The sequence below is a fragment of the Lepidochelys kempii genome, chromosome 13 (assembly GCF_965140285.1).
Source record: "Lepidochelys kempii isolate rLepKem1 chromosome 13, rLepKem1.hap1, whole genome shotgun sequence".
NCBI lineage: Eukaryota > Metazoa > Chordata > Testudines > Cheloniidae > Lepidochelys > Lepidochelys kempii.
The window spans coordinates 29345028-29371902 of NC_136392.1; positions in this window are offsets into that span (position 1 = coordinate 29345028).

Below are 26875 nucleotides of genomic sequence, written 5' to 3' on the forward strand. Positions count from 1 at the left end.
GGCAAACCCAACCTGGAGGCTGGGATTTCAGTTACCTGCAGAGCCCTGCTCTCTACCCGGCAGAGCGGAGATGACAAGATCAGCTATCCAGAATGCAGGCAGCTGCATCGCTGACATATTCAGGGGAGATAGAGCAGGAGGGATGAGAACGAGATAAAAAGGAGCCTCGCTCCAGAAAGGGTCACCCAGGCCCCTGCTGAAGAACCAGATGTGCCATGAGGGGCACTGCCCATGTCAGAAGGCTGACGGCCTCCACTGGCTCACTGCGCTGCTGTTTGTGGAGAAGGGTCCTGCGGCACGGGGACCTCTCCTGAGAAAAGGCCAGAGGCGGAGCTGGCCAGGCAGGGGAATCCTCCAGACTCTGCCCACCCCAGGGGCCAAGGCGAGTCGCCGCTTTCAGCAGGGGGTGTCCGTGTTCACAGTATGGTCATGATCTTGGCGCTCCCCCTTGAGGGGACTCACATGCCTGCCTGGGCTGCTCAGGCTGAGCTCCCCATCTGGTTAGACAGATACGTGGGGGTGCGGCCCAGCCACCAGCACCGAACTGAGCCCATGGTGCCGAGCTTCGCAGCCTCCCAGCCCCTGGTCTCCCCTCTGCGTTTGGCTGAGCAGTGAAATAGATGACAACGCTGATATTCAAAGTTCAGAGCCCCACCCCAGTGCCTGCCCTGACCCCACCCCCTGTGAGGATCTGATTTCCCTCACTGCTGGAGGGAGGGAAGGCTGGCCCAAATTCCCAGCTCTGGTGAACCCCCCTCATTGGCCCCCTGCCAGTACCTGACCCCGCCACTGCAGGATGTGGCCATGGTTGCAGTGGCTCTGCTGCAGGACATGGCTGTGACTGTAGTGGTTCAGCAGTACCCGTCCCAGCCCCCGACTGCAGGGGGTGGCTGTGAGGCCCATGGCTCACCCAACCCCCTTCTCTCCCACTGTCCTGCATGGCTGTGAATGCGGGGGCTCACCAGAACTGGACACCCACCCGGCAGGGCGTGGCGGTGGGTGCTGTGACTTAGCAGTACCTCACCCCCACCTCGTGCAGGGCATGAGCGGGCCCTCAGCAAAGAGACACAATCCCCAGCAGGCCATACACCCCAAAGCTCTCCTTGAAGAGGTGCTAAGCCTCACAGGAGCCGGGTTCCTGTGCTTCAGGGACTCTGCTCACATGCTGCCAACTCTGCAATTTTATTGCAGGTTTCATGACAGTGGGTGTTTTTCTTAAAGCGCCAGCTCCTGGGGTCATGTGATTGTGTGAGACTTTCAACTTTCATTTCGAAACAAAGTACACTTCTAGCCCTCACAGTTGTGGAGGAAAGCTGGGAGATATGCCCCCTCAGGGTTCAAAAGCAGGAGAGCAAATAAAAAGAATCCCTAAAAAATCTCATTATTTTCAAGCTAACCTCATGATATTTGGGGACCCTATCGCCTGATTTCTGAGTGCTGGGGGTTGGCACAACTGCACACGTTGAGGGCTTTGCCACGTCCTGCCAGGCTAATGTGCTGCAGACCACACAGGACCTTGCCTAGCAATGCTACAGAACTGTGCTAACAGCAGCATGGATTTGTCCAGGCTCAAAGACCTCCAGCAGCCCCAGCAGACGAGTGAGCTGGAGGATTGAGAGGGAAAAAGACACTTGCTGGAGGCTGCTACTACTGAAGTGGCCACAAAAGCCCAGAGGGACTATAACCTCCAGACTCAGGGACTGACTGGTAGCAGTACAGCACCTCGAGCGAGGGGACATTGGCCACAGTAACCATGCGCCTTAACAGCCTACAACGGTGGAGGAACTGGCAAGTCATAATTGCAGGGACGCTGCACAGACAGTGCTGCCTGAGGATGTGATACTTAAACAAGCCTCCCAGCCGCTCAGCACCCACCAAAGAGTGACGGAGGGAGAGGCACCAGCAGTGAGAGCAGAAATGCCAATAACGGTTCTGTCAAAGAAGGGGCAGGGAAAGAAGTCGAAGGGGAAAGGCCAGGGAACTGAAGGCTTCTGGGGGCTGGTCCTGGTTTTCAGGCACTTCACACGAACCAGGGATGGTATATGGACTCTCACGGCTGCAGCATGCAGTGACCACAACCACCCCCTTGGCCAGCTAGGGGACCATTCCCCCAGCATGGCTGCTGTGTCTGGCCACTTAGCACATCCTGGCAGAGGGGATGTCAGGGAGCCCCTGGGACTACTGTGGGGCAGTGTGGCTGTTTCAGTGGGTGGAAGGGGGAGGGGAACCCTCTCACAGTTCTCAGTCCAGGATCAGGGCCTGTGATGGGAGAAATTTGGGCTCCCCTGCTCAGAAAAGGCATAACACAAATGGGGACTTTGTTCCTTTGCACTTGAATGGTAAGTGGTGACCTGCGACACCCACAGGAGGGCTATTGGCAGGGACGACTGAACCAGGGGACCGGGATCTCTGGGGCTTAAAACATGAGCCTTGACCACCGGAGCTGTAGCAGCAAACCAGGAGCAGGCTCACAAAGGCCGGTGTGGCCCAGCCCCGGTCTGTGTTGGGATAATGGCACTGAGGCCCACATCCTTTCAGAGAGAGCAGGGAGCTGGAGAGGCTCCAGGTTCAGCTTCAGAGAGGATCCCTCTGGAAGGCAGCCGTGAGCTGGGGGGATGGAAGTTCCCCACGCCTGCTCAGCTGGTTGGGCAGGGGTCTCTCTCTAATCTATCCTCAGCACCCCCTCCTCTGGCAGGACAGAGTGAGGAAGACACAGGCTAGGTAAGGGAGGCTGTTTCATTCCCAAAGAGCGAAGCTGAATGCAGGGTACGTTGAGCAAACAGAACCTTGTTAAACCCTGTGCACTGCTCTCTCCGTGTGGCTGTGTGTGTCAAGTACCACCAGTGTCCCTGCAGTAACCGCAGTGGTGGATTAGCCACTGGGCCAACAGGGCCCGTGCAGGGGCCCCAGTCAATTGGGGGTCCCCAGAAAAATGGGCACCCCCGCACTCTGACCCGCTCTGCCCACCTGGCGCTCCTGCAGGGGAGCGGGGGAAGCCCTGCGCCCCGACCCCGCTCCCTGGCAGGAACACCGGGGGGAGGGGCAGGGGGGACTTCAGGCAGAAGGGGTGGGGAGGGTTCCCCACTTGCTCTGGCACAGGGCCCCACAAACCCCTAATTCACCTCAAATAACCGCCCCACCAGGGGACAGGGGCTGTGGCCCCCTCTCCTTCCACTGATCACAGCATAAGGGTAAAGAGGGCTTTGGAAAGGGACTCCCCTTGCTCTCCCATGTACACCTGACTCATGCTGCTCAGCTGCCTAGAAATGGAGGGTGGCTATAGAAGAAGGCCTGGTCCCCTCTGGGCCCCTGGGAGTGGCATAGGGGGAGGTTAACTCGTTAAGAAGTCTAATGGGGAAAGCCCTGAGGGCCAGATTCACGAAGGGACTTAGGCAGCGTAAACCTGAGCATTGCAGGCTAGGTGTCCTGCTGCCCAGTGGAATTCACTGCCCTGAGCTAGGTGCCCAGGCTCCCTACACGGGGTCTGGGGAGAGTTAGGCGCCTAAGAATGGGATCCACAAAAGCCAGCACCCTGAGCAGGGAGCCGCCTAAGCTAGCCCACAGGAAATGCCGAGGAGGAAGGGCTGGCCTAAGCTGCTCCCCTTCAAGGGAGTTAGGCGCCTGTCTTTGTGTGGGATCCATAACCAGGAACCCATCCCTGGAGTTAGGTGCTTAAGCTCTTTTCTGTAAGAAACTAAACTGCAGCTGCTGCCTTAGTAGCCTTCAGCCCAATCATGTGGGAGACCCAGGTTCAGCTACTCCTCTGCACCAGGGAGGCCAAGGGATCAGCACTTGGGCCTCCTTCCTCCCCAGTGAGGGCCCTAACCACTGAGCCGAAGAGTCACTTGCACTCAGTCTGTGGCCCAGTGCATAATTAATACACCACAGAAGAGCTTCAACAGGAAAGACTGAGAGTGACTCCTACCAGCACGCCCCAGGGCCCAGTGGTTGGGGCCCTTCCCTCACGTTCAAGTCCTTCCCCTCCGTTAGGCCAAGGCGGGACTTGAACCTGTGTTGTGCTGTAACCACAGGGCTAAAGATTACGGGGGGTGGGGACACCGCCCTGGCTGTTTTGTGTGTGTTTAGACGTACTCGGAGTATGCCTACCGGGTTGGACCCAAAGGCGAGTTAGACAGGGGAATGCCTGGCTCCCCCTGCTGGGGGTGTCAGAATGCAGACGGCTGTGCCGAGGCTCAGTTGTTGGAATTTAGGCACTTTCCCTGCAGAAATGCAGGTGCCAAGGGACCTCAGGCACCCACCTGGTGAGGTGGCAGCTGAGCACGGGTTTGTGAATGCCAGTGGTGCCTAAATGTTGGACTTAGATGCCTAATTCTCTTTGTGACTCTAGTCACAATTCTTGTGCCACCTTTGAGCAGGTTTTCCTGTAGGGCTAAGCAGTGGCAGAGCCAGGTTTTGCAACGGGGGGGCAATAGCCGGAAGGCGAGGGTGTGGGGAGGGTAGGACATGGGAGGGCAGGATGGGGCAGCTAGGGTGGAGGTAGGACATGGGGGCCAGAGAGGAGCAGGAGGACTACAAGAGCGGGAAGATGGGGGGTCAGGGGGTGCTACTTACCTGGTCACTGCCCCTCCAGCGGGAGCCCTCATCCTCATGCTTGTCCACAGAGACACCGCCTGGTCTGGGCCCTCCAGCTGCATGATCTGTGTTGAGGCCTCTGTACAAGTGGACAGGTGAGGCCTCCCTTAGTGTGCACTGGGTGGTGTCTGCTGATGCCCATTACATTTGTTATCACTCTTTGGTCTAGTCCTGTTTCAAAGAGGCCTCAAGAAACGGTTACTGCTCACATGTCAGGGTGCGCATGGACCGTCAGTTCACGGCACAGCAGGCTAGTGCACAGTCGATCACCTCCCAGCTTGCTGCAAATCTGCCGCCCTAGGTAGCTGCCTAGCTTGCCTATGCCTGGAGCAGCCTCTGTGCATATAATTGTTGAAAAGGCATCATACATACACCTAAAGTCTGCCAGGGAGTGGGTGCTCATCCCCTGGACCCCCTACTAGCTTCACCACTGGGGCTCAGTTCTTTTATTTAATCTATGCACAGGATTTAGAATATTTCCCAAATCCATCCAGGAGGTGAAACCCCACATTGGAATCCCATTCTGTGTGTTTCCCCGACAGTCAGGCTTCGCTCCTGGGGAGTAACTACAGTTGCCATTTTGGCTGGTTAATCTGGCTTTCTCTGTAGAAAGGGTGTGGTTAGAAAATTCCTTAGGGAGCAGATTTCTGGGCTTACCCAAAACAGTAGTAAAGGGTCAAAATCACACCTCCTAAGTGAGAGGGGAAAGGACAAAATGTGCGAGAGCAACACCAAAGGTGCAGCCAGTGTTACAACATACGTGGACATCCCTGGCTGGATCACAGCTCGGAACTGGGACCTTTCAAAACATCAGTGTGTCCCTTTAAGAGTCACTCTCGCGTGTATCAACTCCCTGCTGCAGCTGTGACGGAGCCTAACAACTGGTGAGCCCACTGGTAGCTGCTTTTTGTGATGCCACTTCTGCCCCCATTGGCAATAAAGACGGTGGGCTGGAGCAGCAGAGTGGAGATAAGAGGAAAGATCATTGGTTCAATCCTCCCCTCAGGTGAGCTGTGTGTCTAACAGAATGAGACACAGCAGTGCTACTTAATCAGCGCCGAAGCTCAGGGGAGCTTGTCTGAGGTCTTGCTGCGCTATAGGAAGCCGGCAGGCTTAATGAAATCTTTCATTCATCAGTAAATGCCGCTGTACGAAGTGTAATTAATGGATTTACCAGAGCTGGAAGTAGCCCAAACTGAAATCTAAGCGTTTAGTGAGCTGGTTCTGAGCAGCGTCCTCTACACTGTTAATTATAAGTTGGTTACCAGAGTGAGCAAGAGAGACTCGCTCGTACCTCTGGTTCTGGCGGGGAAGTTGTCAGCTCTGAATTTTTCTCTGGCAAAGTGATTGATTTTAATAGCAAGAGATCAGCACGTTTGCTGATCAGGAAGCACCAGCACCAGCAAGGCAGCCTGCACCGAGGGCCTGATCCAAAACCCACTGAAGTCAGTGGTACTCTTTGGATAGGCCCTGAGAGCATGCTACAGGCCAACTTTAGAGCCAAGGTGAAGCCCCAGTGCAGCACACACAGGAACAAGCAATGTGAATGCACCTGAGAGAGGACCTGGACTTTAGATCTGCTCCCTCAGCAGCCAAGAGGTTTGGGGCAGCAGCTGAGGCTTCAGTTCTGCCTACTGTTGGGGCTGTCACATTTTGGGGCAATAGCAACCATATTCCCCATCTCTGGTCCAGCAAGTGCACCCACTTCCAGCTCTTCAGCTGTTGGCGCTCTGGGGTGGAGACACATGTCTCTTTCTTTCCCGACTGTGCGTTTCCAGGCTGCACAGTCCCCTGACTACCCAGCAAAAGACAGGCTGCCTAATCAAGCTTCTTTTGCCTCTCTTCAGAGACGGTTAACAGTGTAATTGCCACAGGTATTAGTTACCACACAGCTCTTTCTAACTAAGCACATTTTATTATTAAGGTATAAGAAATGCTGAGAAAACATCTTAAAAACAAAAAAAGAACCGACATGCATGGTAATAAGCTTACGAGAGATCACCCCAGCTTCAACATGGGTTCTGGCAGGTGAGCAGTCCTTCAAACCCCACCCAGGGGTGGTCATGTAGTTTCATGTGCATCACACCCTTTGCTCAGAACAAGAACTCTATGAATTTGTGAGTCAGCCTTTATCCCGTTTGGGCCTTTGAAGAGACCCTGCATAGGTAATCAACCAGACAATGTTTTTCTGCTCAAAGCAAAGCTTCAAAGGGGGGTGGGTCATCTGCTTTCCCCTCACCCCAAGTATTTCCTAGGAAATCCACTTCACACGTTGTGTCCCCTCAAATCCTTTGAAGTTCCTAATTCTTCCCAGAGATCACATTAATCACATCTCCTAGAGAAATTACATACAATTCCACAATAACACATAAAAAATTGCATTTTTAATACACTGGACTCATAAAATACTCAATTCCATATGCTTTGTCCAGAATATTGCGGCATATTGTCAGAGCTGTCACAGGAGCCAGTTGAAAGTTTGGACCTAGCGCCAAATTTCACCAAAGTCTGGGAGGATTTGATTCGGGTTCCTCTCCAATATGCATCAGCCATATCCAGACCTCAAAGCCAGGACTGAAGACCCATGCAGTCTCATGGCTCTTACTTCCCAGATCATTCATCCCAGATAGCTTGTGGTTCTAATGTGTCCTGTACACAGGATCCCCCAATGGGCTTTCTACAGGGCTCTGGTTCTGGTTTCTTTGGTATCTTCCATAGCTTAGTGCGCTTATCAAGTGTCATTCTCTGTTCTCCTTCACCTTCCCCCCTGCCTGCCTGATGTCTCCAGCTATGAAACAATGGCAATAATAATTCATAAATAATCATGCTTTGCCTTTCTCCAGCCACACATGGCCACACATCAGTCAAGAAGTTAATCTTAGATACTTTCCACCTACAGTAAATATGACTCTCTAAGTCATACCTCCTGCACCTAGCCTGTATCATTCAGAGAGAACAGTCTTATCCTTCTACCCTGGGCCACACTGTGCCATCAGGCCTCATGCTGACTGATACCTGACTCCACAAACCAATCAATGGATCTGAAGTTGCCGGAGATGTCTTCAGAGTAAAGTTACTTGGAAAGAGTAAAGGGTGGCACAACCTGACCTCCTGTATAGTGGAGATGTAAATGGGCTTCCCAGAAAACAACATACCTAAAGGTCAAATGAATCAAAGGTCTAACCAAAATGGATAATAATGTCCCCTTTGTCTATATTATTTATTTAGATTGTAAGCTCTTTGGGGCAGGGACAGTCTCTTACTATATGTCTGTACAGTGCCTAGCACAAGTGAAGTCCTGATCACAGTTGATCTACATGCTACTGCAATAGAAATAAGTCCAGAACCTAACAGATATATCCCCTAACCCTCTGCATCATGAAATTTCTATGCAAATCTTCTCCAACATATTTCAAAGGACCAAAGCCCATTATGAGGAACAATCAGCAGCAGATTTTAATAGATACATTTTACACTTAGCCATTACCATCTGTGTTTCCCCATTAGAAATGCAGAATGAACATATTTTGCAACTACATCTGGAAAGAGTGAGATGTATGGAACTGGGAGGGATGGCAGAGGGACCTGGCAGAGAGCAGCCTGCATTTGTTCATGTTTTTCTTCATTTTCAAATATTATTTAGGGGAAACCGTTGCATACCTGCCTCCCAGAATGCTACTGCTGCCTAGACCGTATGCTCAGGCTCTCTCAGAGGTCTGCATTCCGTTTAGTGCTCATCAAGAGGACACTAGACCTTGATGTGTGTGCCTGCCCCTCAGGCATATTAAATACAGAGGAATGCAGCTACCTGTAGAAAAATAAAACTCAAAAATACTAGACGTGAGCCAGGCCTTGTAGCTAAACACTCCCAAACTCTAGGAGGAGTGGGGAATGATTTGGAGGAAATCGGGACTCATTTCTAGATGTTTGGCCTGAAAAAAAATGAACAAGGTGTCGTGTTGACTAAATTACAAGTTGTGAATTACTCACATCTTCCTGTAAATTAGCCAAGGGTCATGCAATACTGGAGCCAGATACATGAAATAGACCTGAGTTCCAGAAAACCCAAACTAGTCAAGTTTCACAGAATCATAGAAGTGTAGGACTGGAAGGGACATCGAGAGGCCATCTAGTCCAGTCCTAGCACTCAAGGCAGGCATTCCTGATAGGTGTTTCTCTAATCTGTTTTTTAAAACCTCCAATGACAGAGATTCCACAACCTCCCTGGATAATTTGTTCTAGTGCTTAACTGACAGTTAACTGACAGTTAGGAAGTTTTTCCTAATGTCCAGCCTAAACCTCCCTTGCTGCAATTTAACCCATTACTTCTTGTCCCATCTTCAGTGGTTAATGAGAACAATTTTTCACCCTGCTCCTTGTAACAACCTTTTATGTACCTGAAAACTATTACCATGTCCCCCCTCAGTCCTCTCTGCTCCAGACTAACCAACCCCAATTTTTTTAGTCTTTCCTTATAGGTCATGTTTCCTAGACTTTTAATCATTTTTTTCTCTCCTCTGGACTTTCTCTAATTTGTCCACATCTTTCCTGAAATGTGGCATCCAGAACTGGACACAATACTTCATCTGAGGACTTATCAGCGCAGAGTAGAACGGAAGAATTACTTCTCGTGTCTTGCTTACAACACTCCTGCTAATACAGCCCAGAATGATGTTTGCTTTTTTTGCAACAGTGTTACACTGTTGACTCATGTTTTGCTTGTGATCCACTATAATCCCCAGATCCCTTTCCGCAGTACTCCTTCCTATGCAGTCCTTTCCAGTTTTGTATGTGTGCAATTGATTGTTCCTTCCTAAGTGGAGTACTTTGCATTTGTCCATATTGAATTTCATCCTATTTACTTCAGACCATTTTTCCAGTTTGTCTATTCTCTATCCCATTATCCAAATAATTCATGAAAATATTGAACAGAACCAGAGCCAGGAGCCATCCCAATGGGATCCCACTCAATATGCCCTTCCAAATTGACTATGAAAACTGGCAACTATTCTCTGGGAATGGTTTTCCAATCAGTTATGCACCCACCTTACAGTAGCTCGGTTTAGGTTGTAGTTCCCTAGTTTGTTCATTAGAAGGTCATGCAAGACAGTATCAAAAGCCTTATTAAAGTCAAAATATACCACATCTACTGCTTCCCCCTATCCACAAGGCTTGTTACCCTGTCAAAGAAACCTATTAGGCTGGTTTGACACAAATTGTTCTTGACAAATCCATGCTGATGTTACTTATCACCTTATTATCTTCTAGGTGTTTGGAAATTGATTGCTTAATTATTTGCTCCATTATCTTTCCGGGTACTGAAGTTAAGATGACTGGTCTGTAATTCTCCGAGTTGCCCATATTTCCCTTTCTATAGATTGGCATTATGTTTGCCCTTTTCCAGTCGTCTGGAATCTCTCCCATCTTCCATGACTTTTTGAAGATAATCACTAATGGCTCAGAGATCTCTGAAGTCAGTTCCTTGAGTATTCTAGGTTGTATTTCATCAGGCACTGCTGACCTGAAGACATCTAACTTGTCTAATTAATTTTTAACTTGTTCTTCCCCTGTCCTAGCTTCAGATTGTATCTCATTTTCAGTGGCATTCACTATGTTAGACATCCAATTGCTACTAACCTTTTTGATGACAGCTGAAACAAAAAATTCATTTAGCACTTTTGCCATTTCTACATTTTCTATTTCTAACATGCTGTATCTCAAAGTACCACCCTTTACCCCCATATTCACCACTGTCATATAATTATGATGTGTTTTGTACAAAGTATGTCTTCTGAGGTATGATTTTAAAAGTCTTGATCTGCTGAACATTAATATCCAGTTGGCCTGTAGGTGTTGTCATTGTGTGTGAGGTTCTGAAGTATTGTTATATGTGTCACTGAAATATGATGTGGGGTTGGAAATGCCCACAGCCAGCCTTTCAGTTGCAACAAAGGAGGGCCCAGACAGCATTAATGGCCCATCAAGAAAACAATCCACTATCCCAGAGGCTCCATAGAGAAGGCACGTAAGCAATGGAGACTGCTTTCCCAATGGGGATTGACTGACCCCCCATGTCACAGCAAGGATCTTTCTAGAAGCTGGAAGAAGGTATAAAAAGGGAGACAGTGAAATCATGACTTGTCCTCTCCTCCCCCAACCCCATCTCAACACCTGAAAAAACATCTGAAAAAAAAAACCTTTGAACTGGGGAAGAGTGGTCTCAGGCTGGAAGAGTGCCCAGTCTGTGTATTGAGGAACTGTACCCTGCTTGTTGTAGCATCTGTTAGACACTGCTTGATTCAAATTGTCCTCAGTCTGTTAAAGTTAGAATTAGACTGCAAATTTATTTTTGTTTCTTATGTAACCAACTTTGATCTCTATGCCTGCTACTTATAATCACTTAAAATCCGTTAATAAATCCATTTTATATTTTACCTAAAACAGTGTGTTTTGGAAGTGCTTGGAAAATCTCAGCTCAGATTACAAAGGCTGGTGCATGTCCACTTGCCTATGAAGAAGTGGTAAAGCTTATACTTGCCAGCCTTCTGACCAGTGCAAGTTGTGGGGCACAAGACTGGGGAGCTGGGGAGAATTGGCTGGAGTCTCTCTATTGATGGTTCACGAGTGGCTGGGAGATCATTCATGTAACTCAGTAGGGCGTATCCATGCCTGTGGTTGGCTGTGTACGTGCAGTGGCTGTCAAAGGCTTGTAGCTTGACATCAGCATCACAATGTGAAAGGCAGCCCAGGTTGGTGGGTTTTGAGGGCTCAGCGGTCTCACAGTCCAGGCTGCACCCCATGGACCCGTCACACTGTTATTGTTTTTCTCCCCTCATTGAGTAATGGGCCTACCCTGTCCTTGGTCTTCCTCTTGCTTCTAATGTATTTGTGGACTGTTTTCTTGTTATCTTTCATATCTGTAGCAATTTAATCTAATTTTGTTCCTTGGCCTTTCTAATTTGTCTCTACATGCTTGTTTTGTTTTTTTATATTCATCCTTCATAATTTGACCTATTTCCATTTTTTTGTAGGACTCTTTTTTGAGTTTCAGATCATTGAAGATCTCTTGGTTATGCTACGGTGGTCTCTTGCCACTCTTCGTATCTTCCCTACACAGTGGGATAGTTTGCTCTTGTGCCCTTAAAACTGAAAAACTGCCAAGGCTCTCGAACGGTTTTTCTCCTTAGACTTGTTTCCATTGGGATCTTATCTGCCAACTCCCTGAGTTTGCTAAAGTCTGCCTTCTTGAAATCCATTATATTTATTCTTCTGTTTTCCCTCTTACCGTTCCTTAGAATCATGAACTCTACCATTTCACGATCACTTTCACTTAAGCTGCCCTCCACTTTCAAATTCTCAACCAGTTCCTCCCTATTTGTCAAAATCAAATATAGAACAGCTTCTCCCCAGGTGCTTTCTCCACCTTCTGAAATAAAAAAAATGTCTCCAGTGAAATCCAAGAACTTGTTGGATAATCTGTGCCCTGCTGTGTTATTTTCCCAACAGGTGTCTGGGTATGCATTTCATGCATTTTCAGGTTTCATTTTTACTTTGCTTGACCAGCTCTGCCCTACGCTTCCCATCGTGAGTTGCTTTGCTCCTCTAAGGCCATAAAAGAATGAGGATTCATGAGATTAATGGATTCATGAATTCATGGGATAAGTGTTTATCCACCTAGAGTCCAGAGATATTTTATCTCCTGGGAGGAGATTTGAAACTCACTGTTTGGTTCAACGGGTAAGTGACGATGGGAGGCGCAGTTCCAAACTGGGCCAGTGGGGGAGCTGTCAATGGGCTCCTGTCTGGCCGACCAGCAGTGCTGCTGCAAGGGAGTGAGGGGTAGGGACTGGTGAGGGCTGGACCCTTCCGCGGGCTTGGGAGACTTCTCCCCTCCATGGGGTGAACCATTGGGCAGTTGGGAGGATGTGTGCCGAGAGGGGAGCCCAGCCCGGGGCAGCAAGGAGACCCCAGCAGGAGTGACTGTGAGCGATGGCTCCTGACGCAGCGCAGCAGAGTGCCCTATGCCACCCTGCCGCATGGCGTCACGGTGCCCTAGATAGGTGGTAGTACGCTGGGTGAACCACATGCTCAGAGCAAGCGCTGTGGGCGTTCCGGGCACAAGGCTCTGGCCCTCAGCGGGTTCCCATACACGCTGCCAGGAAAGTAACAAAGATGCCGTAGTAGGGCTGCCAGCAATACACAGTGCACCTCCCCTCGGCACGGTAGCTTTAAACAAAGATCGGTGGGTCCCAGCTTGGCCTCTAGGGACAGCGCTGCTCAGGATGCCAGTCACTTCCACACAGCCCCTTGCTTGCAGGCTACTTCTATGTATCAAGCCACAGGCTGCTTCCCAGCCTGGTGCGAGGTCCCTCACTCACAAATCCCAGGCTGCCGGGCCTTCTCTCCACAGCCAGCTCCCAGGCTGTAGTCTATGGCTCCTGCTCCCACACTGCCAGCGCCTGGCCCCTCTGGCAGCACCTCCCTCTCCTGTGCTGGAGGGATTGCAGAGCAGTCCCCTGGCTGGATGCTGGGGCAGTGCCCAGTAACGAGCCAGCAGGGTCATTACAGTTCTGTCCAACTTCGCCAGAGAATGTCTCAGACCCTGGCTATTCTGCACCCCTCCCTGCCACTCAGCATGCAACAGTTCCTGCACCACCTCCATCCCGGACCTTAGGCACGAGATGCCCCACCCAGGCTGGGAAGCAGCAGGAGGGAAGGGCACTGGCTGTTTTTATAGGGAGCGCACCAGAACACACTCTAGTTCCATCTCTTTGTAGGAAAAGGAATTGTCTCTGCAGCAGCAGCACAAACACTGGCAACAACTCCAGTCTGGAGTGGAGAGTAGGGAAATACAGCCTAGATGGAGGTACTATAAGGTGAGTGCACAACTGGTTGGAAAACCGTACTCAGAGAATAAAGAAAAGGAGTACTTGTGGCACCTTAGAGACTAACCAATTTATTTGAGCATGAGCTTTCGTGAGCATGAAGTGAGCTGTAGCTCACGAAAGCTCATGCTCAAATAAATTGGTTAGTCTCTAAGGTGCCACAAGTACTCCTTTTCTTTTTGCGAATACAGACTAACACGGCTGTTCCTCTGAAACCACTCAGAGAATAGTTACCAATGGTTCAAGGTCAAGCTGGAAGGGTATATCGAGTGGGGTCTTGCAGAGATCTGTCCTGGGACTGGTTCTATTCAAGATCTTCAAAAATGATTTGGATAATGGCATAGAGAGTACACTTATAACATTTCCTGATGATATCAAGCTGGGACAGGTTGCAAGTGCTTTAGAGGACAGGATTAGAATTCAAAATTATCTGGACAAACTGGAGAAATGGTCTGAAGTAAATAGGATGAAATTCAGTAAGGACAAATGCAAAGTACTCCACTTGGAAGGAATAATCAATTGCACAAATACAAATGGAAATGACTAACTAGGAAGGAGTACTGCAGAAAAGGATCTGGGGCTTATAGTGGATCATAAACTAAATATGAGTCAACAATATAACACCGTTGCAAAAAAAAGCAATCATTATTCTGGGATGTATTAGCAGGAGTGATGAAAGCAAGATACAAGAATTTTCCCACTCTACTCTGTACTGATAAGGGCTCAGCTGAAGTATTATGTCCAGTTCTGGGCACCACATTTCAGGAAAGATGTGGACAAATTGGAGAAAGTCCAGAGGAGAGTAACAAAAATGCTTAAAGGTCTAGAAAACGTGACCTGCCAGGAAAGATTGAAAACACTGGGCTTGTTTGGTCTGGAGAAGAGAAGACGGAGCGTGGACATGATGACAATCTTTAAGTATGTAAAAGGTTGTTATAAAGAGGAGGTTGATAAATTGTTCTCCTTATCACTGAGGACAGGGCAAGAAGCAATGAGCTTGTATTGCAGCAAGGGAGATTTAGGTTGGACATTAGGAAAAACTTCCTGTCAGGATAGTTAAGCACTGGAGCAAATTACCTAGGGAGGTTGTGGAATCGCCATCACTGGCAGTTTTTGAACAGGTTACACAAACACCTGTCAGAGATGGTCTAGATCAGCGGTTCTCAACCAATTAGCACATAGCTGCAGCCTAGCTGTGTGCTTAAAAAAAATCAAAATTTGCTGCTCTGGCAGGAGGCGGGGCTGGCTGTGGGGGAGACAGCATCTTGTAGCCTACATGAGCGCTCCTGCCAGCAGAGGGCTGGTGAGTGCCACAGTGGGGCAGGAAGAGTGGGTCTATGGGTAGGTTTGTGGGGGGGACATCTGAGCAGTGGGGGGGTGCTGAGAACTAAAGTTTTGCCAGGGCGCTGCAGCACCCCTAGGTTTTAGGTGGGGCTCCGCTCCTGGGGTTGGGTCTGGCTGCCAGGTGCCTGGCTCCATGGTGGGTGGGGGGTCCCGAGATCCAGTGTCTGGCCCCATGCTGCAGGGTCTGGGTCCAGCTGCCGGCTGCCCAGCCCCACACTGCGGGGTTTGGAGTCTGGCATCTGGCCCCGCTGCAGGGTCCAGGGTCCAACTGACCAGTCCCAAGCGGTCGGGGGGCCGGGTCCCAGCTGCCCGGCCCAGTGCCCTGGGCTCTGCTCCTGGCCCTGCTCTGGGCAGGGATGCTGGGCATAGGGGACTGTGTGGGGTTTGGGGGGTGCTGTGGTTCTCAACCTGCGGCTCACGTAACACATTGAGGGCTGCATATGCAGCCCACAATGATAAACAGGTTGAGAACTACTGGTCTAGGGGTCTGGACTAGATGACCTCTTGAGGTCTTTTCCAGTCCTACATTTCTATAATTCTATGATTAAAGGCCCATTGTTTTATCCATTCTGCCTCACTTGCCCCTCTATCTCTGTCTGTCTGTCAGACAGGAGGGTCTTTGCAGTGGACACTGTCCCTTCTCTTATGTTTGGAATGCGCCACCGTGGGCACTCTCGGAGACACACAATAATAGTAAGGAGAAGGCAGTCCCGCTGGCCAGCCCCGCCGTGGAGTCGGAATGCACACTCTGCTGCCATGGAAGGGAGCGTGCTGGAATTCAGCATGCCAGGCTGGGCTGTACATGGGATTCAGCCACAGCTTCTGACAATCCGCCAAAGCAGCAAGGCTCAGGGCCAGAACCTCACCATAGCTCCCTTGATTCCTAAAGTGATTTACACCTCCGAAGGATCTGGCCCAAGATGTAAGTAGGTGCCAGGCTGGTCGGAAACAGGTGGAATTTTGCCAGGCTATGAAATCAGAGGGGGAAGGTATGGGGAGTCCAGCTGTACCATTGGGGAATGCTGGCTGCCATTACCAAGTTATTTTGAAACTGCAGCACCTTGACTATGTCAATACCACCCTCTGAATGTGAATTCCACCGTTGCTGGCATGGGCTGAGTCCTATTCTCCTAGGCCGAGTCCTATTCTCCTAGACTAGGGACAACAGAGGGTCATGAGAGCTCAGCGATCAGCCACTACAATAAAAATAGTTGGGAACGATGGGTGAGCTCAGGCCTAGGAAACAACAGTTTTACCCCAGGTTTTTGAGGGGCACGGGGGATGTGGAGAGTAGAAATTTACCAGGAGCAGAACAAAGGAAGTCAGGTGACCAATCAGGGGTTTAAAGAAAGATTCACAGGGGGAAAGAGGGAAAGGGACATACAGGAAGTTTCAGTACTAGGAAGGGCCCGGACCCCCAGCCCGGGTGGGGAAAGAACGTTCCCTGCTTTAGGATAAGCCAGGCACTGAAGTAGGACTCAGGACAACCGCAGGGACTCTGCCTCCAGCCTAAATGCTGCTTGGGAGTGGTGAGGAAATGGAGGCAGGGAAAACCACTTTTTGTATAGAGCAGTGTATTTTTTGTGTGATTAAGTAAACATCACCAATGTGGGAGAACCCTGTGTGAAGTGTGTTATGTGTACAACTACTACAGGCCCCCCAGAAAGAGTTAAACTAACCCAGAAGGTTCACCCCCTACAGTGGGAATCTGGAAGATGGCGTGTTTAAGCTACAAATGGAGTTTGAGGGGTCAACACTGGCTCTAGGGACTAAGCCACTAAGCCATGGGGCCACAGCTAGCTCTGAAGAAGGGGTGCTAGATAGAAGGTCATCAGTCCAAGTGTGTTTAGGGACCCCCAAGACTGGAGCAATGCCTGGACTGTGTTCAGACTCGAAGTTTAAAAAACCTGGGAATCCAGAAGCCGGATCCTCTCATAACAGTCTGGTGGGCTGCTGGCAGGGGGTCCCACCTGTGAGGATGATAACCCACGTGAAAATGGCTCAGAACAGCTGAAGATTGGCCAACCTGGAGATTGCTCAGACATGCGTGAAGGTGATGGGGTAATCTTGGGAGTTCCCAGATAATGGGGGAGAATCCAGACCCGGGTAATACTTAGTGCAAGGACCAAAGAGGAGGTGCTCAGAGAAGGGGCAAAGGTGGGGACAACTCTGAGAGGCAGGCCAAGAGGAAGTGAGCTAGAGAGAAAGCCCAGAGAGGGGAGATGCCACAGTATGAGAGGGAAAAGGTGTCTCCTTCGTTAGCGGTGGTAGGAGACAGAGCTGCAGCTAGGAAAGTGGCTGAGCGGGAAGAAATCCAACAGGAAGTAGAAACTCGTGAGCTGGTAGGATAATTACTTTTTTAATCAAGTCTTTTCAGAACATCTAATTTTATTACTTTATTCTTCCATTTCAATAGCAGAATGATTAAGATGGAATCTTAAAAGAATTCTTCACAACAATCATAACGTCTCTTATCGCAAGAGGCAGTCTCTGTCTGCTCCGTTCTGCAAATTCCCAGCATTTAAATATTCACTATATCAAAAAACTCCATTTCATTTCACAAAAATAAAAAAGTCACATCACACACATGTCCTGTTCCCCCCCCCACACACACACACACAAAAACCACCCAACTCTTTTCCCCTTGAAATCACTGCAAAGCTATTTCCAGAACAGAACGTGCAGAGCTAGTAGTTAACTCAGCTACCTCTCTGCAACCTTCTAAAGACTTCATTGCTATAAGAATCCACTGAGAATCATGGACCTGCAGGCATTGCTGAGGAAAATCTCCCATGGCTGGAAGGTTGCAGGTCAGTTTGCATTAAGACCAGAGATAATACAAACCAGGTCATTTCTGACTCTGTCCATGCCTTCTATAGACTCATAGATTCCAAGGCCAGAAGGGACCATTGTGATCATCTAGTCTGACCTCCTGTACAACTCAGACCACAGAACTTCCCCACAATGATCCCTAGAGAAGAAATTGGCTATATTTGGGGAATGGGGTTGGATTTCTGGCTCCCAGGAGTATACACAGGGGAATCCATCCTTGTCAGGGTGCTGAAACTAGCATAGGGCTGTGTCACCTTGATTTGGGGACTGGTGGGAGCTGGTTTGGGCTGCAGCTGTCATTGCAGAAGGGCAACATCTCCCCGGCCAACACCACCCTTGACACACCCCTCTCCTGCCCTGGGCCTCTTGCAGGATGGCATGGGGCTGTGTAGAACTGGCTCTGTGGTCAAGGGTCTCTTGCTCCATTCCTGACAGGCCCCATGTAGCATAGCTGGCACAAAGGGGCCAGGGACAACCGTGAATCCAGCCCTTGCACTTTTCCTTCCTGGGTTTGTCACACTTACGCTAAAATCATCCCAGCAATCCTTGGCCTTCTCCTAGGCCTGAATGGGAAATGTTAGGAAATGCCAGATCTGTGACTGCCCATGCAGCCTTCATTCTGCTCCTTTGCTCATCCATCCTGTGCACCAAATGGGACAAGATCCTCTGGAAAGAACAGTATATCCTCATTTAATTAAAGCCTGTCCCATAATGCATAGACACCGAGGGGCTGAATGAAAGTTGTTTTTCCTACCTTTTGATTGCTTGACTGCAAACAGAATAAAGTTCTTTCAGCAAAGTTTTGTATACAATTTCCTTGGTTGTTTTTTTTTTCTAAAGGCAAAAGGTACAAATAAATTCTCTATATAATTGTAACCCCACATTATGCATCATTCTTCAATGCTGACTCTTCAGCAGTGTCGCACAGCTGCAGCTCCAGGGCTAAGTATAATCCCGTGAGTTAGTAGAAGGCCCAGCTGCTGGGTGCTGGCTGGGAGTGGGGAAGCCCTGACCAGCCCGGCTCAACTCTTTCTCTCCCCATGGGAGGTGGGGTGCTCCTACCCCATGTGGCATTCCCAGAAGGGGTCATGGGTCACTGGGGCCACGTTCAGGGTCTGGTGGATTTGCAGTGGGAAGATGGCTGGGTGAGCTCCTGACCCTTGCGTTGTCTCCAAAGGAGGAGGGGAATGGGATGCTAGAGCCATATACTGGGGTATGAAATTGGGAAGTGGCAGCTCGGCTGAGCTTAGTCCGCCTCCCATGCCTCCTTAGCTGCTTCACCAGCTCTCAGGTATCCTTGGCAGTGACTGCACTTTGGTGGCAGTGCAGGCCAGCTTCCGAATGTTCATGCTCAGTTATTCCTGCCGCAGGCTGCCAGCACAAGCGGCAGAAGGGAAATGGTGATTTTCAGTCATTTTTATCTCAGCAAAACCTGGCTTGTGATTTCATGGGACAAGTGAAAGGCATGTCTCTAGCCCCAGAGCTTTCCCCTGCTGAACTGCAAGGGCCTGCTACAGGCAGTGCTGGGGTTAGTGCTTCTCAGATAAAGGGCACAAGAACCTTTTATAATGGAAAGCGTCAGGGAACCTGAATATTGGAGTCAGTACCAGTCCCCCCATAACGTCAGACATGTTTGTTTCCTTTTCCTTCTCCAAGGGGAGCAGGTGTGCCTGGAACAGCAGCCTGCAGCAGTGGGCTGGGAAGAAGACATCAGATGAGTGGGAGGAATACACTTGCAATGCCTCCATACCATCAGGTGCACCCTAACCCAAGATCTTAGCACAATGGCTGATTGTTTCCAATGCTGGAAACTTAGGAAACGTCCACGATAAACTCAGGTCTCGTATTGCATTATAAGAAAATTGGCTGGAATATCATGGGGCTGTAGTCCATGGACCTGACAAACCACAACTATTCCCTTGGCATATTCTGCAGCTGAATGTTATGCGTCAGTATTGTCTCAAAGCAGTCACACTAAACTCCTTGACACTCAAGTCAATATTGCTATATGCATTGTGTCAGGGACACTCAAATCGACTCCAGTCGACTGGCTCCCGGTCCTACTGCACATCCAGCCACCACAGATTAGAAGAGCTGCTCAGACACCTCGCTTTCTTAACCACGTCAATGCAAACACGAGGATCCTGTTGCACAATGACCTGCAGAACCCACTAAAGACAAGATTAAAGCAGTGAAACTTGTTAAACATCCTTTGGATTTTTTTCCCTCCTGCCCTGGTTCCACCTTGAGCTGCCTCAGAATCCCCTCCTGATGGTGCCCACAAGGGGCACATGGGTCCCAAACTAGGAGGGCCCAATTCACCATCGCCCTGCACTGGTGGTGGTGTCTGTGCAACATGCCCATGAAATGCCGCTGTTCTGAGCTGGGCTGCACTTCACACTTGCTTGGTGCTGGAGTAAAAGCCCGCACAAGATGTGGGGCAATGGTGACTCAGGCCCTGAGATTCATCTCGAAGAAGAGAGCTGAACAACAGCTGAAGAGAGGAGGCAGCCATGGCAGGGGGTGACTGAGGTAACTGCTGATAGTCTATTTCCTGATAAGAGTCAGTGACAGCTGCTTTCCTGGCTAGGGAGGACTTCTCTCCTGCCCCAGCTGGGGAAGCAAAGGTCTCCTGGTGGGACAGACTCTTGAAATGCTGTCTTTTTTTTTTCCCCCTCGGTTTTCAGAAAGTAGCTTCCGAACAGCGCAGAGCTCAGAACCTCCCAGTCCTACGTCCAGATGCTGTGATTCTGAATGCCACCATCCTTCCTCCTGAGCAAGTGCCAGCTGCTTGTGCCTGACATCACCCACACACCCCTCCATATGACTCAGGAGCCTCTCACTCCTGGGTGAGCTCTACAAGCTTGCCCAAGACCATGGCTATGTACCCAAGTGGCTAATCCTGCTAGTGTGATTTGAGATAGCTAGATCAAAGCTAGCTTGGGTGCTGCAGTCACACCTCTGATTGCAGTGTAGACATACCCTGAAAGGGCCAAGCCCCCTTCCCACCTAGGACTCTGAACGGGATCATTGCCTAGGTCTACAGAATGTCTAGGCCCTGTCTACCATCGGAGTTCTGGGTGCGAATCCCAGTTCCCGCAGACGTACTTGTGCCAGCTCTCCTCTGAGCTAGCGTGCTAAAAATAGTCACGTGACCATGGTAGGGCGGGCAGCGGCAGCAGGGATAGCAGAGCCGAGTACTGCTGGGACCCCATGGGTACTTACTCGGGACGAGTAGCCCTTCCACAGCTGCCCGTGCTCACACTACTATGTGTAGTACGCTAGCTCAGAAGAGAGCGAGTGTGAGTACCTCTGTGAGCGACTGGAATCTCCCCCCAGCTCGCAGGGTAAACGTAGCCTTACAAAGGTGGTGACTGCCGAGTTCCTCAGCCAGGAACAGCGCAGTAATGCCGAGCTAAATCCGGTTAATGATGGTGAATGCTCGCTTGGTGCCTGTGCCCAAACTCCCTTCACCAGAGTGATCAGGCCAGCGGTAGAGTATAGAGGGCGACCCGGCATCCCTGAAAAGGAGACCCGCACCCTTCACCAGCTGTGGGGACCTGATTCAAGGGGAGATTTTCAGAGACTCAAAGGGCAGGTAGGCACCAGCTCCCAGTGACTGCCAGTGAGAACTGGGGACCTAACTGCCCCACGTGCCTGGGAAAGTCTACCCCTCCATTTTCAGACTTTCACTGACTTATCCATTGCCCCGACCACTGCAGCTGCAGCGGTGGCCTCGTGTTGTGGACACAGCGCCCAACATCAAAGCCAACAGCAAACACCCAACCACAGATTGTTTCCAGCTCTGGCGTGTCAGTTCAGAGTCTATTGGCTGATTCCTGCTAGCATTTCAGATCCACGACCTTGTCGGAAGAGGTGCTTATCCAGATCTTTGCAAATAACAAACAATGTGGCCCCACCCTTCACAATGAGCAAAGATGGCCCAGTGCTTAGAGCCCTAATATTAGCTACTGGACACCTGGGTTCAAATCCCTCCTCTGGCCTAGGCTAACTGTGTGATCTTGGGCAAATCACTTAGCCTCTTTGTTCCTTGGCTGTAACACTCCCCTAACTGCCAGGCATGTTGTGAAGCTAAATGACATCAAAGGTTACAAGGTGCTCAGATACTATGGCAATGGGCCAGAGAAGTACCCAATATCGATGTGTCTGTGCATCTGTCTTCTTTGGTCCCCTCTCCCAAGGTCCAGTGCCTGGATTGTTCGTGGGCCATCAGGAACACTTATAACCCCAAGCAGCTGTCACACTACAACCTGGTAAATTTCCCCACTTGTCCCGATGGCAGTAATTTGACAGTGATCTCCTAAAAACCTCACTGCACACAATGATACAAATGTTCTAACACATAATTCTCCCGTAAAAAAGAAACCCCTTTCAGCAGTTAGTGGAATGAGCTGCATACAACATCATTTATTTTTTTAAGGTGAGCCCTGAATTTGGATCAGTTATCTAATGATATAATTTTCTCTTCTGTAATGGCTTCCCCACTGCATCTATACTCTCTTAAGATGAGTAATTTTAAATTGCTGTCTATCTTTAATAGACTTTCCTCAGACTCCCCTTACGCTTATTGCTTGCGTGCACTGGGTGGAGATTAAAATCTACTGGAGCTTACCCAGCAGTTGTCCATCACTGAGAGTAGTTTCATTAGTTGATGAAAACCTGCTTAAAATAAATTCTAATTAAACTAGAACCTGAAATATATTTTGGAATACAGATTGTGCACATTTCAGTGGCATCTATTCCCTGCACTGTGCTGCCAGCCAAGTTATTATTTAGTCCCAGATCTTGTCATTGTGGATGTATTACCAGATGACGCTAAATAAATAGCACTTTCATTAAAGACTTTGGAAATCCGGCAGCCGATTGAATTATTTGTTTCTCAAGGTAGATGGTTCATTCTGTGCATGTGTGAGAAAGACAGAAAGAAACATACTTCACAGGCATTCTCATTCCAACTGGCTGATCTGTTTATCGGCTTGTAAGTGGCCCTGGCACTGTGTCATCATTCTGATGTCACGGATGGTGATGTTACTCCTCTCCGCAGTCACTCAGTCCAGAAGAGGAATGAGGAGCTGTCAGCTATGCACTACAAAGAAGCTGGGGCTTGCCTACTGTAAGCAGAGGCAGTGATGTTTGTTAGGAGTTTGCTCAATGAAGCAAAGTGTAGATTAGGATGAAGAGCAAAAGCATCAGCACAATGCCATGGTGTTAGAATTATGGCAGACCGGGGCCTGCCCAGAGACGCATCGATGCTCGCTACCCCATGATGGTGACTCAGAGCTCTTTGGATTCACGGTGTTCAGACCCCAAGGTGATGAGCACAGCATAAATGCCTAGATAGATGGATTAGGTGCACTGGGTTGGAATAATCAGAGATGTTTTCAGAAAGGGACTGTTAAACCAAACCGTATATGATGAGACAGCATGGTGCTCGTATTCAATGGACAGAGAATGTCGTTGGGCTCAGGGGATATCCGACTGGCTCAGATAAACAGACCGAAGTTTGGATGATCACCCCAGCCACTTGCATTGGAAAACAGGGGCTAGAAAACAGCCTGTCTCTTGAGAGTCCTAGAAGGTACAGCTTCTGGCCAGGCTCCAATGCCACAATAGAGCCTCTCCTGACATTTGGGCAGTTCTGTTGCCTGCAGAATGGACACATGCAATAGCACACGGGACATGGGGTAGCAGAAACACTGAACTGAACTTCTTTTGTCCCTTAAAGCCATGTCTGCAGGGGCTGGCTTGAGTTCTGAGTGAAAGTTTGGCTGGGTCCTTGCTTTATCCAAACCCACATGGGCTGTGGTGTCACCAGAAGGCAGGTGAGATAAAACGTCACGTCCCCTTTTAAACAGGCTCCTAGATGAGGATGCATCTTTGCTTCTTCAGTGGCTGGCTGACACTGGACTCACGTGAGAGTGAGCTACATGAAGCACCATCCAGACAGAACGGGGGGGGATTAATGCAGTTGGGGTGGAATCCAGAAAACATTGTAGGGGAGTGTCTTGTCTCACTGTTGAGGCAGTTTACCCACCCTCTGCCCAAGAGCTTTGCAACTTGGGATGCACTAGGGTCCCTCTTGCTCCTGGGAACGCAGGTGGCATTGGCATTCAGGAGCAAGAATGCCTTATAGTTCATCTGCTGATAGCAAAGTTATCTCCACCACCATTTTTGCTGGCCCCTCATTACAATCACCAGTGCCTTTGTTGAGTCAAGACTGGGATGCTGGCTATATGGGGCTATCCTGGATTGTGGCTTGGAAGCAGCAGCTGGTGGAGAATGTATCTGTGCCTCTGCTGGGTGGCATTAACTGCACAGAGCATCTCACACCCATTCTCTGCAGGCTGCATTAGTTTTCTCTTAGTTTCTGGGTGCAATTAAAGATGTTGACACCAAACTGCAAGGTCTAAGGGGTTTGGATCCTAGCTATCGGGGATGTCTGTCTCTGTCCCCATCCACTCTCACTGCAGTGGTAGTCAGCTGAGGAATTTTCACTCCCAGTCCCTAAATTTGAATGTCGGGGAGGGTGGGATAAGGCATTATTGAAAGAGGGACTTGGAAAGTGGAATTTGCTTCCACTTTTGGTCCTCCAGAGCCCAAGCCTGTTGACTTTCACAGCACATTGAAAGTCCCATCTCCTCTTTCAGGGGTTTGCCTTACTGGGTGTGCTTTGGGGGAGCTCTGTGGATTCAAACAGGGTAACAGACTTTAGTGCGGATCTCACTGTTTCCATGTGTATTGTACAGCCTGCAGGGACTCTTTGACAGGCACTTTGCTGCACAGAAAATAAAAATCAAACCTTACCACAAGTGTCCCTTTTAATTTATTCTCTTGGATTTTATGGATTTAGTGTAAGTGGGGGAATAGTCCCACTATTGTGGGGAACTTTCCTAGCTTCTGCACTACCCTGGTGAAGTGGGTTAGTGAAAGGATCCGAGTGCTCGCTCCCACTTCCTTTACCCAGTGGCCTCCCTGCCCTTGAGGGCTCCCCTTCCACTCTCCTGTTGGGGTTGCAAGGACTCTGCCAGACAAGGCTGGGCCCAGGATTCCTGGGGGGCTCGACCCCCCAACCCTGCTGTGGTCACCTAGGACAGGGGCTAGGGTATCCCCACTCTGGGGTACTCTCTCTGCACTGGGCACTTTTCTAACCCACTGATCATTACAATTTAAAGCAAATGCAAGTTATTTAATCAACATGCTTTTAAAAAGAAAAAGGAAAAATGGGAAAGGTTAAAGGAAACACATCAACCCACTCTGTGGCGGGGAACATCACAAACAGTGTCTCTGGAACGTCAGGGCGGTTCACAGTCTGTTCCTTGCAAGTCCCAGGCCTTCTTCTCAGGCCCTGGCTGTGCTGCAGGGATGCTGTGGGTTGGACACTTGCTCTGGTGGTGGCCAGACGCTCTTAGGCTCTAAGTGGTAGGACCCTTCTTCCCCGTGTCACCCCCCGCCCTGTCGGGGTTACGATCCAAGCCTGGCCTGCAGAGCCTCTTGGCTGAGGCATCTCCCTGTGCTGGGCCCGCTGCCCAGGGTCCCCCTCGCTCTCCCCAGCTGCTCACCGCACCCAGCTCCGGCCCCAGCTGCACCGTCTCAGCACGGCGGCTGCTGCTCTGCCTCCAGCTCCCTGGGCTGCTTCTTTGGCCCCTCTGCTGCTGGTTGCTGCAGCTCTGCTCCCAGGACAGGTCTGCTCTGCAGGCTGCTTCTGTGACTCTGCTCCCAGCCCTGACCGGCTTCCTGGGGTGCTCTTCTGGCCCCTCTGGCTCTGGTTGCTGCAGCTCTCCTCCCAGGGCAAGTCTGCTCTCTCTGGGCTGTGCCTCTGGCTTTGGGGCTGCAGCTCTGCTCCCAGGACAGGGACTGCTCTCTCTGGATCTGGCCCAGCTCTGCTCCCCAGCTCAGCTTGCACCCCAGCTTTCTCCTTAGCTCAGCCCCACCCTGTCTGACCCAGGCAATTCCAGCTCACATGGAGGACAGGACCTCCCTGGCCTCCCGACTCCCTGATTAGCCTGCCCGCCCTGTCATTCAGGCTGACCTGGAGCATTGGCCTCTCCCCATTGTTCCTGGGGACTGTCAGTCTCAGGGTCTTGATTCCCCATCAAACCTTCCCCCTTTTTAGTACTGGGAGCTAGCAACTAAAACACCCCCACTGAATGTTAGTAAGGGGGCAACAGTCCCCTTACATTAGGTAGCATACAAAATTAACCAGTCACTGGTTGCACAGTGTAATAGAGCCAGACTCACCCAGCAGTGCCTCCTGCTGGTTGCCCTTGGGAATTAGCTCACCAGCCTCCAGAGCTCCCTCTGCCATCTGGTGATCCTCCTGTCACTGCCCCCCCCCGTGTCCCTCCCAGACCCACTGCCCTTTTGTCTGGGGTGCTGCCCCTCTAGCAGCAACCCCTCTGTCTCAGAGTCTCCCCACCCAGGGGAGCCCCCACCTCACCCTTGGCTACTGCCAGTCATCGCTTAGCCCTGCTTCTCAGGGCAGACTGCAGTGTATCAGCCACTCATCACAGGCAAGGGGGTTTGGACCTGCTGCCTCTGTCTACCCATGGGCTGCCCCCTTACAAGCCCAGGACCTAATAGGCCCTAATCTAGGCCTTGCAGCCTGGGGGCTTCCAGACTGGGGCTTCCCTCCCCTTCAGCCCTGCTCCACTCAGGGTCTCCCCTCAGGTCTCTGCAGCCAAGCCCTTCCCTCTTTGAACACAGAGAGAGACTAGCTAAGCTTCAGCCTAGCAGCCCCTTTATAGGCCCAGCTGCGGCCTACCTGGGGCGTGGCCCAGCTGCGGCCATTTCCACAATCAGCCGAACTTCTCTTGCCCTCAGCCCTGGCTCTCTCCCAGGGCTGGCGCTACACACAGCAACTCCAAATATATGGAGATACACACATAGACATACACACGGAGTCCAGGCTCCCAAGAGCAAGCCACACTGTACAATGGATGTTCTAATACCCAGGCCAGTTCCCCTGGGAAAGGAAAGTCCTGCTACCCTCCAGCCCTAGCTCTGCTCTCACTCTGGATTTAAACAGTGCAGCTCCTCTTGCAAGCGCTGTCTGTAGCACTTTGATGCTAGGAGCCACCTGGCTGTGGGTCCCCCTTTCCTCCCGTGAGGGGTGGTCACAGTGCAGTCCCTGCGCTGCCTGTGGGCCATCCGCCAAGTGGGAAGGGCAAGGCAGGGAGGTGGTGGGCATGCAAGGAGGGTGA